Source organism: Sphaeramia orbicularis, chromosome 4, assembly GCF_902148855.1.
Source record: "Sphaeramia orbicularis chromosome 4, fSphaOr1.1, whole genome shotgun sequence".
Classification (NCBI taxonomy): domain Eukaryota; kingdom Metazoa; phylum Chordata; class Actinopteri; order Kurtiformes; family Apogonidae; genus Sphaeramia; species Sphaeramia orbicularis.
The window spans coordinates 44990161-45007726 of record NC_043960.1 but is presented as its reverse complement, the minus strand read 5'-3'; the positions used below and the strand labels follow the sequence as shown (position 1 = coordinate 45007726).

The following is a 17566-nucleotide window of genomic DNA, read 5'->3' as shown; positions in this document are numbered from 1 at the left end:
TTTCAACAAAATCTTTTATTTTGTTTTGCTTGAGAAACCGTTATGATTGTAATTCATGTATTTTTAGTGGAACATGTAAAAAAGCTTTTTTTTTTCCCCACTGAAGATGTGAGCTGCTGTTCGAGTAGCGAAGCCTTGTCAGTATAAATAGATTTGTGGTTGTATTCTTTACAGGTAAAGGCTCCAATTCCACAAGTCAACACACTAATCAATGTCAAACTGTCACTCCCCCGCGTCCCTTAGCAAATGGAAAAAGCCCTCTAACCCTAAGAATGATTTAGTCCAAATACACAATTAGTCCACAATTTGTGTAGGGCGAAGCCATGTTTATTTTCACGAGCACTGTGTTTTTTGAGAAGGGATTCAGATCATGAAAAGCCAACACATATGGTTAACATAACCAAACAATGCCTACACTTGATCCTTTTAAATGGGAGCTTTAAATGTTTAGCTGTCCCACAAGTATTAAGTGAATTGGCTTCATATCCAAGCCAAACATGAGGAGAAATGTAGTAGTCTGGAGAAGGGAGCCGCAGAGGGATAGTCTGCAACATTTGCTAGTCTTGCTCAATTCACGGTCTCACCAAAAGCCCCTGTCAGAAGCGGTCTTCTTCAAGTGTAGGAACCCATCCAAATCCTAATTATTGAAACACTGAGTCTGCAATATTCCTGCAACACCTGTTTTATCTCAACTCTTGTTTTTTCTGAGAAACAGATCTGATTCTTGTTTATTTTTGTAAATAAAAAAGATGGTGATAAAATTAACCAAGGTGACGACCTTTTAATAGAAATCAGAGTTTTATGGCACTTTTCTGTTGCGGCTGATGAGACATTCAGGTTGTTTCTGATACTTGAAAACAGACTGAAACCAGAGCGACACAGCCGACTGTTGCTGCTGTTCTACCTGCTTTACGTCACTTCAGGATATTAGTGTTTCTGCTTTCTTGGCTCAGCTTGAAGTAGAAATTTGGAAGTAATTTGCTGTGTTGTGCGTGCACCAACTGCTAATCCTGCTGTAGGAGTGTGTTGTATTAAAGGCTTTCATTTGTCTTTATTTGTTGTTTTTGGTTGCAGTGTCACGTTAATGCTGCTGTGCCCTTGCACGAACAGTAAAGTAATAATTATAATGATCGGCAGAAGAACACTCCAGAGATGTTTTGTATGAATGTGTCTCTGTGAAGGTGTGTGTGTGTGTGTGTGTGTTTGGAGATGTTTACCATATGTGAACACTAGAACAATTCGGCTCAGTGTGGATGAACCACTGGACTCTGTCTGCGGACATGAAGCACTGTGAAACTCTGCTACACACCCTAACCTCCTCATCACCCTGATTTCAGCCACACACACACACACACACACACACACACACACACACACACACACACCAAAATGTGTTCACAGCCATGCACTAATGTGAAAATAGGAATATTGTTTCCAGTGACTCTCACAATAGGAAGTATTGATTCAGAGCACTGTACGTTAGGCTGTACCACTCCTGCTCTTCCGACAGAACATAAACAGAAATGTGAAATGTTTTCAGGCTTGAATCAACACATCTAATCAGCAGGGATTGAATGTATGTTGATGTGGGAATTCAGAAGATAAACTTGGAGGGCCAGAGAAAATAAACACGCTTTCTGTGCGTATTTCTAACTCTGTTTGTGTTTGGGCATAATCTATATGGTAAGTACTATGTGCCTACTTAAAACCTTGTATCTGTGTGTCCAAAGGTAGCACCGGGTCCAACACTTTGATATCTTTTTGTCCATCGGATTGAGGGTCAAATGTGTTGTCATTTAATACCAAATTTCACTACCTAAGGAGTAAATGTCATTTTTAGTAATGACATTATGTCAGTGAACAAGTTGGTAAATATGCATATTTTGTTAAACCACCCTGTAGCAAACAGGGTTATATTTTTTGCTTCAAACTTGTTTTGAGTGTGCAACAAGGCAATACATTTGGACTCTTATGTGTGATTATTACCTTTTATTGTGGAAAATTAAAAAAAAAAAAAAAAAATCATTTAGGAATCAGTATCGAAGCTAAGGTGTTGGTGTCAGTACTCAGGCCTGTCCGAGGGTGAACATGCTCAAGTGTTGTATCTGTGTCCAAACCAAGTCCTGTCTCTTTTTTCGTACTGAGCTTCTGTACTTTTTGGCCACTTGTTCTGATGCCTCTTGTGTTTGTTGTGCTCATGCAATAGACAAAGGCATTCAAGAATTTGAGCAATTCGTATAGAGGAAACAGATGAGACATTCTGTTTTAGGCTCAAACACTGCAGCAAAAACCAGGGCTAATCCCTTTATTATCTTTCCAGAGGCAGATTCCAGCGGGCGCTCATGAAGCAGGGCTCTCCTCATGTCCAAACATAACACATCTCACTCCCCTTGCTCTCTGTACATATACACTCTATCTCTCTCTCTTCATACAGCTGCACAGCATTTGCTTCATGCTGCTTCTTGGCAGGAAAAAGTCATTATCACAACACACTAGTCGTACTCCGACCCCTGCGAGGGCCTGTCACCGTCTGTACCTGGCTAATATTTTAAGAAATTCCACACTTAAAAAAAAAAAACTAAGTTCCTTCCACATGTGTATGTCTCAGTTTGAGACTCTTTAAAAGTTCTAGTTTTTATGAAGTACGTTCGGTTCTCTTTCCTCCTTCAATTAAAAGCGGCCGTGGGCTGTTGTGTAGGGCAGGCGAACGCTGAGGGACACGGGCGAAAAGGAAACAGCATAATCTCTCTGCAATATCCTGTTGTGTTTCATGCCTAATTCGCTTGTTGTTTTAGTTTATTACATTTTTTTCTTGTGTCTGCATAAATATTAAAAATATATCCAGTGAGAGTAGCGCTGACATAGTCCCAGACTTTGATATTGTTCTGCTTCTCAGAGGTCGGTCCAGTGGATTTGAAGTGTCTGAAGGCTGGACTGTGTGAGCTCTGAAGGTCAGAAGAGCTCTGTGTAAACCGTGGAGGCTCTCTGTGTGGAAAGGTTTACACAGCGCAGTGACTTCAGGCAGCACCAGGGCCCTGTGCACTTTATTTGGTTTGTTTATTTGGTTCTTTATAAAATGAGTTATTGTTGGCATAGATGTCCTGGTCAGATCCTGGAGAAAACCCAAACCATAAAATAAGATTTTCAAAACAATAGTATGCTTTAAACATTATTATGTTGTGGAGGAATGATGATTGGAGCAGTGGTTAAAGGCATGAAAAATACATTTTGTAATGCTTCTGTATTTACTTGAAAAATGTCATGGCAGCAATTGATCAGAAAAATACAGTCATTTTAGAAATTCTAACAAAACACTGGTTAGATGGATAATATACTGCCAGTGGTTATTTTAATGTGTTGGGCTTAGATACAACATTAGGGTTTTCTTAGAATTTTTATTTTTGCATCTGGCTGTGTTTTTTTATTTATTTTATGTATTAAGCCATGCTCATTAAGTTTTATGTGAATAAAAGAAGGTTATCTTCATGGTGATTTATATCTTATTAACTAAGTTGAGGTTTGCACTAGATAGGAAGCATTTTATCTATTAAATGTAATTTTTACATGATTTAATTTTTTTCATATTGTTAAGGTGATGTAATTGTCAAATTGTTTACAAAAGACAATGGAAAATTTCCACATAAAAAGGTAGATTGACATATTTTTGTGTTTGTCATATATTAGAGCCAAAGGCAACGATGGAGAGTCTGCCCGCCATTTCACAATGATAAAACACAGCCAGCATTAGCTGCTGCTGTCCAAACACATGTGCAGCAAACAGACAACACCAAAACACACACAGTCACTGACACACTCAGTCAAACCACTTGTTGAAGGAAAGTTGGATGTTGAGGCCTGCTGGAAAAAAGTGTAGATCATGGAATTTCCTCTTTTTTTCACCGGTGTGAAACCAGCAAACATATATATTTAGATTTACTAGACTGATTTTTGGAAGAGAGTGGCGAAATCCCTCAGCAGCAGACGTTGAGACACAGCGCACAGACCGAAGCCAAAATGGCATGTGTTTTCAGGAGTAAATGGACTCTTTTGTGAGCAATCAGCTCAGACGCAGGAGATGAAACAGGGAGTGCCATTAGCTAATTAAAACTGAGGTTCTGCACATGACCCGACTTTTCCTCTGAATGCCGCCTGAAACTAGAGCTGTCTGGGCGCTGGGTGCGGGCGGCGAGTGACGTTGATATTAATGTGTTAGTACCCGTATGAGCCTCTGACACGCTGGCCTGTCTGGACCGTTTAGAGGCCACAACCAGAAGCTGGACCACTTGGATGCAAAACTACCTTTGGAGAAGATTTATGTTGATTAGATATCATGCACATCATCACCCTTTGTGCTATGGAACACTGTGCAGAGTGTCAGAAGTCCACCATTCATACTAAGTTAGAACTGAACACAACATTTCTCAATGAAACATTATGAGTTTAGTAACAATCCTCCTGCAAAACATGGTCTCACTGCAGAAAGTCAAGCATTTGTTTTAATCAGCAAGCAATGTTCAAGTTCTTGCATTATTTATTGTTCTGTTTTTACTCATCAAAGTCACAATCTCTGTAAGGGCCAAGTCATGCAATATAATAATAATAATAATAATAATAATAATAATAATAATATAAAGAATAATAATAATAATATATCATGCAATATCATGTGCAATATATATATATATATATATATATATATATATATACATACACACACACACACACACTGTATACTGCAAATAAAAGTGATGTCCCGATCTGGATTTTTTTGTTTCTGATCTGATTTTTTTTATGATTAGTTTTGCTGACACCAATCTGATACCAATATTTTTTACTATGAAATTTTGATTTAAATTTGGAGTCATTATTTCTAGGTTATTATGCTATTACATGAGATCACAATTGGGCCGAATGTGGAACCTGAACTGAAACAAGCACCTTTGACTCTTAATAACTTTAGTGTAATTTTTGCACTCTCCAAATTCCTACTGTGGGACAAATAAGAACCTTCAGCAGGCTGGTATTGGCCTGCTGAAGATAGGTCCGTGTAGGGATTATACGGGGGGGGGGGTTTCTGTGCCATACGTACCTCACAATGAGTATGAAAGTGAAACTAAAGATGCTTTACTAATGCCTCTAAGTCTCCCGCTGTCGTGCAGCTCATTTTCCTTTTCCCTACCTTTTGCCCCTCTTGCTGTCCCCAAGAACAGGACCTGGATCGGCCTAACCTCGTGACTAAATCCGATCCAATCCGATCTTCTAAAAAATGCTAGATCGGCAGCCGATACCGATCTTTAGATCGGATTGGGACATCCCTAGCAAATAACATTCCATAAAAAACTGTATCTGAAAGAACTGTTGTATGTTGCGGTTCCCAATCAAGACAATTATGTCATGTAAAAAAGCCAAAACATTTACTTCCCTGGGTCTCAGGAGGTTAAATATATATATAATAAAAAAATATAACAGTGATACACCATGAAACCACTAGAATCTTAAAACACCGTGACGTAAATATAATGCCCAGACACACACACACACACTTACCCATATATTACTGCTGTCTGGTTATTGTCCCAAAGTTTCTGCTTTTCAGAAACTAAACAAAACAAATGTTTGATGAATTAACGAGTTGAATGTTTCTTCTCATCGTCATGAAGAGCATGTTAATAAAACAATAAAAACGCCCAGAACTGGAGTAATAATTATTTGCATCCAGCAGCAACAAACTGATCAAAGCATCCGTTACATGCATGGAAAACCAAATGACCAACATAAAATATTATGTAGCAGCTCGGCCAGCTGGTTCATTTGCACATGTATCCCCTCCAGTATGGTGGGAGAGGAGAGCTGTATGGCTCATTTAAAGTAATCAGGGTCAATAGGCGAGAAAGGGCATTGATTGAGCATGTCAGGAGTAACTCCATGCTTAGAATCGGAGTCTGTAAAGTTGGCACAAATGCAAAGACTTAATCAGGTCTACATAGGGATTTAGATTCAACTTCCAGCCCATTATATAAAGGTCTAAAGCAGACTCTGGTACCCATTAAATAATCTCCTGAATTAACTTTGTCAGTCATTCCCACGGAGAGCAGGTCCGTCAGGTAGCTAGATAGTCTAATTTCTCTCTACAAACCCATAATCCCATCCTGTGGTCGTCCTCTGTCTTCCTGTCAGGACTGTTGTGCTGCTTGGCAGTGTGGTCGTCATGCTAATAGTAACACAACACTGTCCATATGTGATATTTGTATGATGAAACTGCTGGCGGACAGTCTCCGCAACTGATGTTTTGGCATCAGAATGAAAGCCCTGGATAGATGGATCTTGCTTGTTTTCCTTGTCGAGCAGGCCAGGCCAACTTCTTGTCAGGACGTTAAAGTTTTCCAGTCAATCTTTTGCAGTAATGTAGTCCAGTACTCTCCAGCCCCTAAACAAGACCCCTACTCCCCTCCCTGGTCTGTCCTCCTGTCTCTCACTATCTGTCATTCAGATGTGGATTCAGATCTGCCTCACAGTCGACACTTTCTGCACCTACAAAACCACAGCCTCCTTTTAAAAACAGCTATACTGGTTTTCCTAAATTGTATACAGAGGTAAATAAAGTTACTGTACTCAACATAAACCACCATAAGGAAAAACACTTTAGTAACACTTAATTTTCTGCGGTATTTGATAAAGAACATGTAGTGATATTGAATCATATTTTTACTGTCACATGGTTATATTTTTACTAAATTTATAGACTTTGAGATCAGAAATTTTGTAATGATTTCATAGACATAGTTGTTACTCTAAACAAAAACCCAATTTTATTTAAATGATTTACCAATTTATTTTTGTATATTATTGGATTTTTAAATAAGCTTTATCTTTGACTTAAAATTGGGAAATCGGGTGCAGGACTATGAATGAGAATCCAAAAGGGGCACAGAATGTAGAAATGTAATGTTTGTGACTTAAGTAGTGACTTAATAATAACAATAATAATAATAATAATAATAATAATAATAATAATAATAATAATAATAATAATAATAATAATAATAATAATAATAATAATTATACACAATTATATTTTTTTTATGTTGATAAATATGAATTAGCTTCTGAAGAAGATTAAAAATTAAAAATGTCTGAAAAACAATGTATTGTGGTAGAAAATTTGATATAATTTATGCACTGGATTTTTTACACATTTTTCTTAATTTTTTTGGTCCTTGTAACAAATTAATTGATTTGTCAGGGTAAATAGTTTCCCAGTTTTCTTATTTTAATGTTTCAAGTTTTGAGATCTTTATAATCCTTTTATAATCCCCACCGTTGTCAGAATGTACAACACAACAGTGTAACCCTGTCCTGTATGTGTCTCATCTGTACTGTCTGACATTTTGCAATTCCACTTTATTGTAGATATGTATATAGTCTGTATAGTTTTGATACTATTATTATTTAGTGTTGTTTATTGCACTTTATGCATGCACATTTTTTCTTGCACTTTATTCTGTTGCTGCCTTGACCATTGAATCAGTAAAGTCTAATCTAATCCAATCTAATCCAGTCTAATCTAATCTAATCTTTGACATTTTTACCTCAGTGATTACTTTTTCATTCTCTTCCTACTTCTGTGATGTCAGCAACAACAGGTTCGTTATACACCACCACATTTAACTGGGTTTTAGTATATTTTCAGATGTTCAGGTTATTACTAAATTATATTTTCATTTCTTGTTTACTAACTATGAAAAAGTGCCATGTCTTCAACTAAAAGTCTGGAGTTGCTGCTGTAACTCCAGATGTTTTGTGCTCATACTGGAGGTCAGGAAAAATCATAATCTTTTTCAGCCTGTGCACTTGTTGACATAGGATGAGTGCTTTAATAAAAACTGTGGTTTCAAGCTTAATAATATGTAACGATAAATAAAATATGGTGCACTGGATCGTGTGCAGGTAACAGTGAGCATCACGACCGAAATTAACACAAGGTCAAACGGCTACAGCTAACTTACTTTCAACCTCATAACCAGGTATCAAAGCATGCAGGATTTTCTACATCTAATTGCATTTGTCTGGAATGCAGTATTTTGAGTTTCCCCATTTCCTCAACATTTAATCACGCTCTGGTATCGGAAACCTGACGACCGAGGGCTGCGGCCGGTTATACATTGCACAGAGATTGTGTCATAATTGTGTCCCATCCAAAAACCTTAATCAGTTTAACCTTTCTACTGAGCCAGATCAGTTTACAAATACATGGGTGAGATGAAGTTTGGGTGTGTGTGTTCGAGGGTCTCCGACATGTTCAGGGGATGCAAACCTGGTTCGCATAGGACCAATGGTAAACAGTGTTGTGAGCCGCTCCTCTGGACCTTTTTAGACTCGCTTTTAGACTCATAAAACTTTCTCTGGTTTTCTGCGCTCAGTAGTAGTAGCTTATTGGCTGTATACTGTCACGGATCGTGTGCATTGTGGGGGCGTACTTAACCTTTTCTTTGCTACAAATATAGCCAAAGTATGTTTGTGGCGTTTTACGAAGCAAACGCATAACGGGTTCTTTCTCTTCTGAGACTACCAACCTGTCCCACTCCTCGTCTTTAAACACTGGCGTCGTTTTGTGCCCAGTCACAATCCGTGCCACAGCAGCCACTCTGCAAACACATCCACACACAGAGTTCAGTGGGTAGTGTGTGTGCTGTGTGTGTTGAGCAGAGGTAAATCTCTGAGAGCATCCAGATGTTTATTTATGTGTTTTGCTGACTTGTCAGTGTGGCATCGGGCACGGCAAAGAACTGAATCCAGAGCACCGTCTGCAGCTGCCCACCTTCACATCTTCCACCAAACAAGCAAACAAGAAGGACATTTATCCACACCGGGACCACTTGTACCTCAGGGCCACACCACAACCCAAGGAAGACAGTATCCCTCCACCCAGCCAGACCCACACTGCACCAGAGTAGATCTGCAGCTAATATATATGAGAAACTGAGCTGCTACTGTGCAAAATAAACACTAAGAGAAGTATGGATAAATTATGTAGCGAAAGACATGTTTACGTTTGGGGTGTCAAGTTTAAATTATGCACCGCGGTGTTCTGTGGTTAGAGTGCCGGCTTTAATTTGAATGTTTGAGAAAAGAAGTGAAGGCTGGTAGAAACGGAGCCAGATAGGCAGTTTAGCTCCACTGATGTCATCCCAAAAGGCGGCATTTTTGCCCTGAATTCATCACAAGGCATTATGCATGACAAGTGATTCGGTATGTGCTAAATGCGGAGAGCATTTCTGAAGCATTAGTAGAGTCCTTGCGCGCACACACGACTCCAGTGTTTGTTACAGGTCGGCCAAAGCTTTCCAACCCTGAGCCCTGTGTGTTTATACTGTCAAGACCTTCAGCCTGTTTTTAAATGCCCAACGCAAAGTGAGAGAGTGAAGAGTGATCCAAATGAAATGGTCCAAGTTGAGTATTGAGGCGTGGCTTTGTGGTGTTAAATGGCACATTTATCAAAACAGCGAGACTTGACCAAAACCGCGTCTACTGTAATGATTGATAATGAGAGAGATGAGGTAAATTAGGGGGAGAAATGGAGACGTGCACAGAACAGACCAAAAGTTTTGTCATGTAAGGACATATAAGGACACGTTACACTGCACCATCTAGTGTCTTATTACTTTGTTTTATGATAGTGTGACCCAGCAGAACTGGCACAACACTGACTGACATTTAAGCTGGGATTTACCTCTCCCCCGTAGAGTTTTACACCCCAGTGATCTCTAACTGTCTCCAGAATGAAGCCCTCTCGCTTTCTGTTCCCTTTAAAACATCTGTTTCACATTGAATCTGTTCAGCTTCGGAATTAGTTTAACATCGATGTAAAAAGGTTTATGCCGGGTTTAGAAGCAGATTGCTTTCGTTATTCAAGCAGAATTACAGTAGAAGTAAAAAGCCTTTAAGTCACAGCATATCCCTTTGTTTTTCTTTGTCCTTCCAGCTTCTCATAACAGCAAACTTGGCCGTGTCATGAAACAGCTGTCATCTAATCGCACTGCATCCTTGTCAGAGACAAACAAAACATCAGCAGTGCCACTATGTCAAAATTCAGATTTTCAAGGAATAAAGCCAAGACATTTAGATTAGGTCATGCATGATTGAAAGTACAGCCAGGAAATAACTATTGTATATGGGAAATATGTTGTATTGTAACTCGGCCTTTGCTCTAACTGGCAAATTGTTTGAGGTAAAGCGAGTACCAGGCTCGGACTCAAATTACCGCTAACATAAACATATGTCTGATGAGAAATCTGAGGGAAATATTCCATAAATGTGAAAACACTTACCGAAAAATACCAGTGAATCGTGGAACATTAGGACTTTTGCTTGTTGGCGGCTCAAGTCCATTGTAATTTCACAGGAATGAGGTGTGCTTTTGGGCTAAGTGAAATGTAAATGACAGTAGGCACAGACGTGTTACTACAGTTTGATGTATTGAATATGATAGAGATATCGAGATACTGAAATGTGATTTATTGAAATGTGAATGAATGTTGATGTGCTTGCTGTAAATGCCTGGCCCGTGATTGGACTTGACGTGGTGAATGTCTAGTACAGTCTGATTTATTGCAACCAGCCATATCCACATAACTGGAAACTGGACTCTGAAACCCACAGAGAGCAGAAAAGAACACAACATTGGCACACAGAGGAGTGAACAAATCGTGGGGCACCGTGGCACCTTAGTTGCACCACATTTCTCAGGCAGCTGCTTTTTTACCCAGAAGGCTTTGTGGTCTGGTTTCCCTCCAGACAGTTGCATAAAGCCACTCTCCTCCTCCCCTTCGTCCTTGGGCTTGTGTGTTGATCATGATGCCATCTTGACCTATTGTTTAATTTTACTGGCATGTTTTCTGTCTGAGAACTATAGTGCTTCTGACATCAAGGTATTTGGTTTGGCAACTTGCTGGGCTTCTGCAGTGCTTATTTGTTGTCATGTCAGAGTTATAGAGTTGCCAGTGTGTGCTATAGTAGGCCTGAGCCTTTAGACAGCTGTGTCAACGTCTCCTTTGTGTGGACAGCGGAGACAATGCCAAATAGGGACAAGGGCTCCTATTTTTTCCCTTATGCTGATACGAAATGACACAAAACTGTTCTTTAACGCAGGAACATTGTGACTTTAGTTTTTCAGTTTGTTAAGATTAAGGAGGATCTAATTACAGAAAGAAAATGCTGTTTGTAATTATGCTTTTGTTAGTGTCACCTGAAAATAACTGTTGTTTTCTTTACCTTAGAAAAGGTGAAGAAAACAACATAAAAATGCAATGACTTGTCTTTTTATGTGCCCTTTATATAGTCATTTTAATACGGGTATGAGCTTGGTCATGTTCCACCAGAATATCTCTCTGGTCACATTTTTGTAAATTCACACTCACAACATTACCACCTAAGAATTAGCTAAGGTAGCCCAGGTAACTTTTATCCCTATTGTAAAACAACAGTGAACGTAAGCTCAGCTAAAGTGTTGGCAAAATGTAGAGATACTGTCAGTCTACCAATGTCAGGACTAGCAATTCTATAGGCTACATGTCACGATATTACTGGTCACAGTTTAATATATTTCAGTACTTTATAAGTAAGGTGAAACATTGTGATTTTAAAAAAGGACAAATTTTAAAGTGTACCAGTATTGTTCATTTTTACGACATTAATTGTGCATTGTGTTTTACTTACAAGCAAGAGAGGCACAAATTCAGTAAAAAAATCACCATAAATACACCACACTGGACCTTTTTATTATGTGAATTACGTGCAGGGACAGAACCTGTGGGAGCAGCCATTGATGGGAAGAAGTGACGTACCTGCATTGATTCTGAAGTGATCGACTGCGAGTAAACAAGCAGCAGTCAGTGAGCAAGATTGAGGAGAAAACACATGTTCAAGAAGTAAATTATGGCTAGCAATTTTGAGGAAATGGGTGTAAATGTTTACCTATTTGATCCAGTAATGTGTCATCTTAGACTGGTGTCTGCTGCATGGGGTCAGTGACCAGTCCATCACAGCCCAGATAATTGGACAGATCAATGTGTCTGCGTCACTACTGTTTCTGGAACAACCCGTGAAGGAGGAAACATGTTGCTGACCATATCTGACAGACAGAGCAGTGACTTAGTACTCACACATACTTGACAACGGGCTATAATGAAAGTTACTTGATGGAACCGCTAGTATTATACAGGATCTTTTGAAATAGCTAGCAATGAAAATTCACTACAGGTAACCTTTAGTGCAGTGGTTCTCAACCTTTTTTGGCTCATGACCCCATTTTAACATCACAAATTTTTGGCGACCCCAGACATTCAAAATGGAGACTTTTTTTGGGCTAAAATTAATTTGTTTTTGATCATGTAATAGTTTGCTAAACTATGTTGCTAATAAACATTAATTTTAGATGACATTTAGTCTATATAATGTATATTATTATGGACGGAGGCAGAAAAGCCAGGTGTAGATTACTGCACAAAGGGAGAATTTTATTTTCCTTGGTCAGGATATGTACAGTCAGTCCAGCTTGGATTTACAAGGCTGACAATTAATACTGAACAAACAAGAACTCAAACTATGAATTAAGAAAGAGCTGCAGCATCTGAAACTGACCACAATGAACATTTGAAAGATAAACAGTACCACTGTGCTTCAGTTTCAGCTTCACAGTTTGTCATGTCTTTAATGTATTGGGATTGTCTCTGTAAACTCACCATATATTTTTTATTAGTAAGTTTTTTTATTTTTTATTTTTCTTTATTTTTATCAATTACTAGAAATTTCAGGCGACCCCATTTGAATTCCAGGTGACCCCACATGGGGTCCCTACCCCAAGGTTGAAAAACACTGCTTTAATGTAAAGTAGTATAAACATTGCATGCAAAATCTGAGTAAAATACAGTTTTGATAAAGATAGAGTACAGTGAGGAATGTGACATGCAACACTGTCAGTTACACTTTCCAGAGTCACAACTTCTTTTGCAGTCAGTGTGTTTGAAGAGGCACCAGGCAAAGCATCTGTGCACTTTTGACACATGATTATTCACTTGATAAAATCTTCTTTACTCAAACGTCATGATGCATCATACATAGATGATTGTTTTGCAATGTATTGCAAAATCTATTTCTGATGTGATGTTATGATGCCATCATTGTTTATGCCATCATTATTGTCAGGGTATCATAATAGTGTCAATAATGTCAGGGTATCATTATTGTCAGGGTATCATAATAGTATCATTATTGTCAGGGAATCATAATAGTATCATTATTGTCAGGATATCATAATAGTATCATTATTGTCAGAGTATCATAATAGTATCAATAGTGTCAGGGTATCATAATAGTATCATTTTTGTCAGGGTATCATAATAGTGTCATTTTTGTCAGGGTATCATAACAGTATCATTTTTGTCAGGGTATCATAATAGTGTCATGAGCTTATTTGTGATTTCAAACCCTACTCAAGTGTATATTCTTACACCCTTAATGGGCTTGTTCTTCCTGGAAACCACATTTAAAGGTAGAAAAAAATGCATCGACCTTATCAGTTTAACACTGAGTTGCTGTAAAGACGTTTGCATTTCCGTGTGCTCATAAAATTGTGCTGTTGGGTTTAACCTTCAGCATGAAATATTCCCCCAGCCACAGCATGAATCCACACTTAAACAGTACACACTAAAACACTTTTATACTGGTAGAAAACAGCTACTGGCCATGTACTTTGGCTTTCTAGAGTGATGCTGAGGTTTAGTGGTGGGCTTTTTTCTGTCTAGAGCATGAATGGTTAATGTCAGGATTTGCTGTCGGAGCAAGGGCATCTTTCCAGACCTGTGGCAACGACTAAAGATGCCAATTTCTCCATTACAGGCAGCCTCAATAGACCAAAATAAAATGCAGTCAGAAGATATGTTGCATTTTGAGTAATGCTATACAGTTTCTTCATACTTAAATGTACTTACTCTAAAGAAATCACAGTAGAATTAGACAAAGGTACTCAATTACTGTAAAAGTAGACTAAAAGAAGTAGACACCAGTTATTAAGATTTGTGTTATGTGTGAAAGAGGAAAAGGAAAAAGTGAAATAATTTGCCTTAATTACAGAAAACTTCAGTCAAACATAGAGGTGAGTTCACAGAGGGGGAAGAAACTGATGGATGATTTTAAAGGTCCAATAAAAAGATCACATTAGAACACAGGCCAATGATCACATTGTATTTCACATTATTTGCCAAATGGTCCAACAAAAGAGCAATAAAGTGGGTCAGTCAAATCTAATGTTATTGTCATTACTGGATCTATCATCCTTCAATTGCGCCAATATAAAATGCATGTTCAGGTATATAACACCCTATTGTGCAGAAAGAGGAAGAGGAGCTTATTGCCAAAGGGGGGTAAAAGAGAGAAGAGACAGAGCGAGCGGAGGCAGGTGAGAGTGAAAGGTGCTGGACAGATTGAAGCCCGGGTGTCAGTGGACGCCGTAGCTCATGAGCTCGTCAAACTGGATCCTGTATTGACTGCCAGTAACATCAGTCCAGGCGCCGGCTCGGAACACAGATCATGTTTAGGATTTTCATTGCGTAACCCCCCCTATCTGTCTTTTTCATGGCAGGGTCAGATTACGTGAATGGGTTTAAAATTAATGCCTTGATGGTTACTAATGGCTGTGGCACTGGAAGCTTTGTATCGCTCTCTAATTAGCCATTATAAACAGTTAGGATCGCTACCGAGTAGAAACAAACTGTCACGAGACAAAGTTCTTCTAGGAGGGAGGTCGCGGGATCACGTTTCCTCAATAAAACCAGCAGCCATACTTTAGATTTTCAGTAACTTACATTTTATTCCTCAGTCCTAGTTATTAACAAATAAATCTTTATGTGTGCTATGATACTTTGATCTTAATGCTTTTTATCTTTACCAATAAATGATTGGTTATTGGTGGATTATTGGTACATTACTGTAATGTCATTCAAGAAAACTGTCTTAGATTTATTATTAAGAAGTATAAGAAAAACAAATAAGAAAATTCATTTTGTAAATAATAGCATGATAACTATATCCCTGAAATCGAGTTCTGAGGGTATAATGGTTTTACCCCGAATGCTGCCACCACTGCTGGATCTGCCCCCACCAGATATCCTTGATGTGAATGCGATAACTAGGACAGATTTGGTTGGATTTCTTCTACCTTGATAATCAACGTAGGGGACCCCTAGTGGAAGAACCCTATCGATTTGAGCTTCTCTATGAGTATTATAAGTCATCCAAATGGGGGCGCTTTAGTTGAAAATCAGTTTTTTGGACATAAATCAAGCAATAATAGGCCAATTGAGATAAAATTTGGTTCATATTGATCGTCTTACAAATGTCCATTTTCTGGCTACCATCCAGAGTTCATATGGTGTCATTTTCATTCACTACGTGGAGTTTTGTGGGAAAAATTGGTTCTCTGACCATTTTTCTGCCACTATCAGGTCGATGTAGCTCAAATTGAGTTCATATCAACTGTCTAACAATTATTGTGGATAGATTTATATATAGCAGAGGACTGGGGGGATTTCAAGGATATACCCTTACTGTTGGCCCCCAACAGCATAAGCCTTGTTATTCATTACCCCGCCCCCCAAAGGGGAGGCGAGGGGTATTGTTTTTGGTTCAGTTTGTTTCTTTGATGATTAACACTTTAACAGCAAAACTATTGGTTGAATTTATGCCAAATTGGGTTTACAGATTGCCAGTGACCCAGAATAGATGTGATTATATTTTGGGAAAAGTAGATCAAAGTTCAAGTTTTTTAATGAATTTATGAAATCTTTTTTTTTCCCCATTTACTTGTAATGGCCCAAAATTTGTGTATGCTGTCTTTGTCTATGCTGACATCAGCACACATATAGACATAATGACATCAGCTGGATAAATGCCAAAATAAGATAAAATACGTGCGAGGGCTGGGGTTTGTTGCACCTGGCACCAGTTGTTTGATATTAATTTTGATATTTATTTTTTAATAAACTTTTGCACAGGAATATCAGCAGGGTTTCTGTGGATGTGGCTGGGTATTAATAGTGTCTTGGCTTTGATACCGGTTCCTAAACAATTCTTTTTTCAATACCAGTTTTCTTTCTATTGCCTCTCTCTTTAGTCTTGTGTTTCAGCTCTGGCAGCTCACCTCTCAAGTCAGTTGTACAAGATAAAAATAAACCTGACTTAAAGTGAATCTGTGCTTGCATGCACTGACACTGATGAGATACAATCCTTATGTTCTGAAATTTGGTAAATATTTTTGATAATCAGATGTAACATTGGTATTCAGTTATTATAAAAATGTAGACATTTTCTCTGCAGCCCTGTTTGTGGATCCTTAAAACATTCCTCTAAAATCCAATAATCTGACGTACAGGCCTTAAAACGTTATGATTTCAATAGCCTAGGACTTAAAGCTGATTGGATTTAATGCAACAGAATCTCTTCTGTTACCCAGTGCTCTACTGTTCACACCGGGATCATCATCTGAAATCCAGCCCCAGTGCAATTGGACATGAAATATGGTTCAATGTATTCAAGCCTTAAGAAGGCCTGAAAAGTCACATGTTGAAACTTGTGGAAATCCATAACTACTGATGTCTTCAAACTGGTGCCACTCTGATCATGTTCCCACTACGTACAATACATATTATATTTGGTAACATTTTAGAAATAACATAGTTTCAGACACACAGTGGTTACAAAAGAGCTAAATGTCTTCAAAGATTGTAAAATAAATTAATTTATTAATTAGCTAAAAAATTATAAAACTGACAGTCTTCAACCCTAGTGCAGGGCAGTAACATGTGGACGTCTTCCATTTATAGCACTCGTAGTGGACTAAATTCTAAAAGAGGCTGTAGCTCTACATGTGTTAAGTGTGTCTATGAATATGGTTTTATGGTTTCTTGACACCATGAGAAGCAAAGTAATGAATATCTTGCAGCAGCAGAGGAACTAGACAGCAGGTAGATAAGAGTCTCTGCTGTCCCTGTGTGATAACACACTAGACATATTATTTTCCACTCAGTGCGGTCCTTCTCTTTGAGAATGTGACCCTGTTTTCCTTTTTCCTTCAACCTGGTGAACTGGTAAACTCCAGGCAGCCCAGTTTAAGAGGAAATCACATCTTAGCTCTCTAATCTGATGCAGGGCTCCAAAGCTGGTCGACATTTGAATGAAGGCCTCTGAATCACAGCAGGTTAAGTGCTTCCATGAAGCCTCACCACGTTGTTGTGCAGCCAGGTCTGTGCTGTGCCAGGCCTCCACCGCAGGAGCAAGGGTTCAGATCCATCACTGCACTTCCTCCTCAATCTCCACCAAACAGTCTGTGAGAGGAACAAAACAGCTGGACGGGCTCATTATGTGAGCAGCCTCATTTAGTCATCATAGGAATGCTTCCTGTTGTGCCATCCACATAGTTTATAATCTGGCCCCAAAACTATTCAGGCATGAGTGCAAAATGGCTGTTAAGAACAATTTCTTTAGTCATTTACATGACTACTTCCTCCCACCA

The 17566-nt window shown here is 38.6% G+C and overlaps 1 protein-coding gene across 2 annotated transcripts in view; it reads left to right on the top strand.

The window, feature by feature from the left end:
- The window catches only part of glis1b (GLIS family zinc finger 1b), a 114038-nt gene that overhangs the window by 47914 nt on the left and 48558 nt on the right, over positions 1–17566 (top strand). The window lies entirely within an intron of this gene.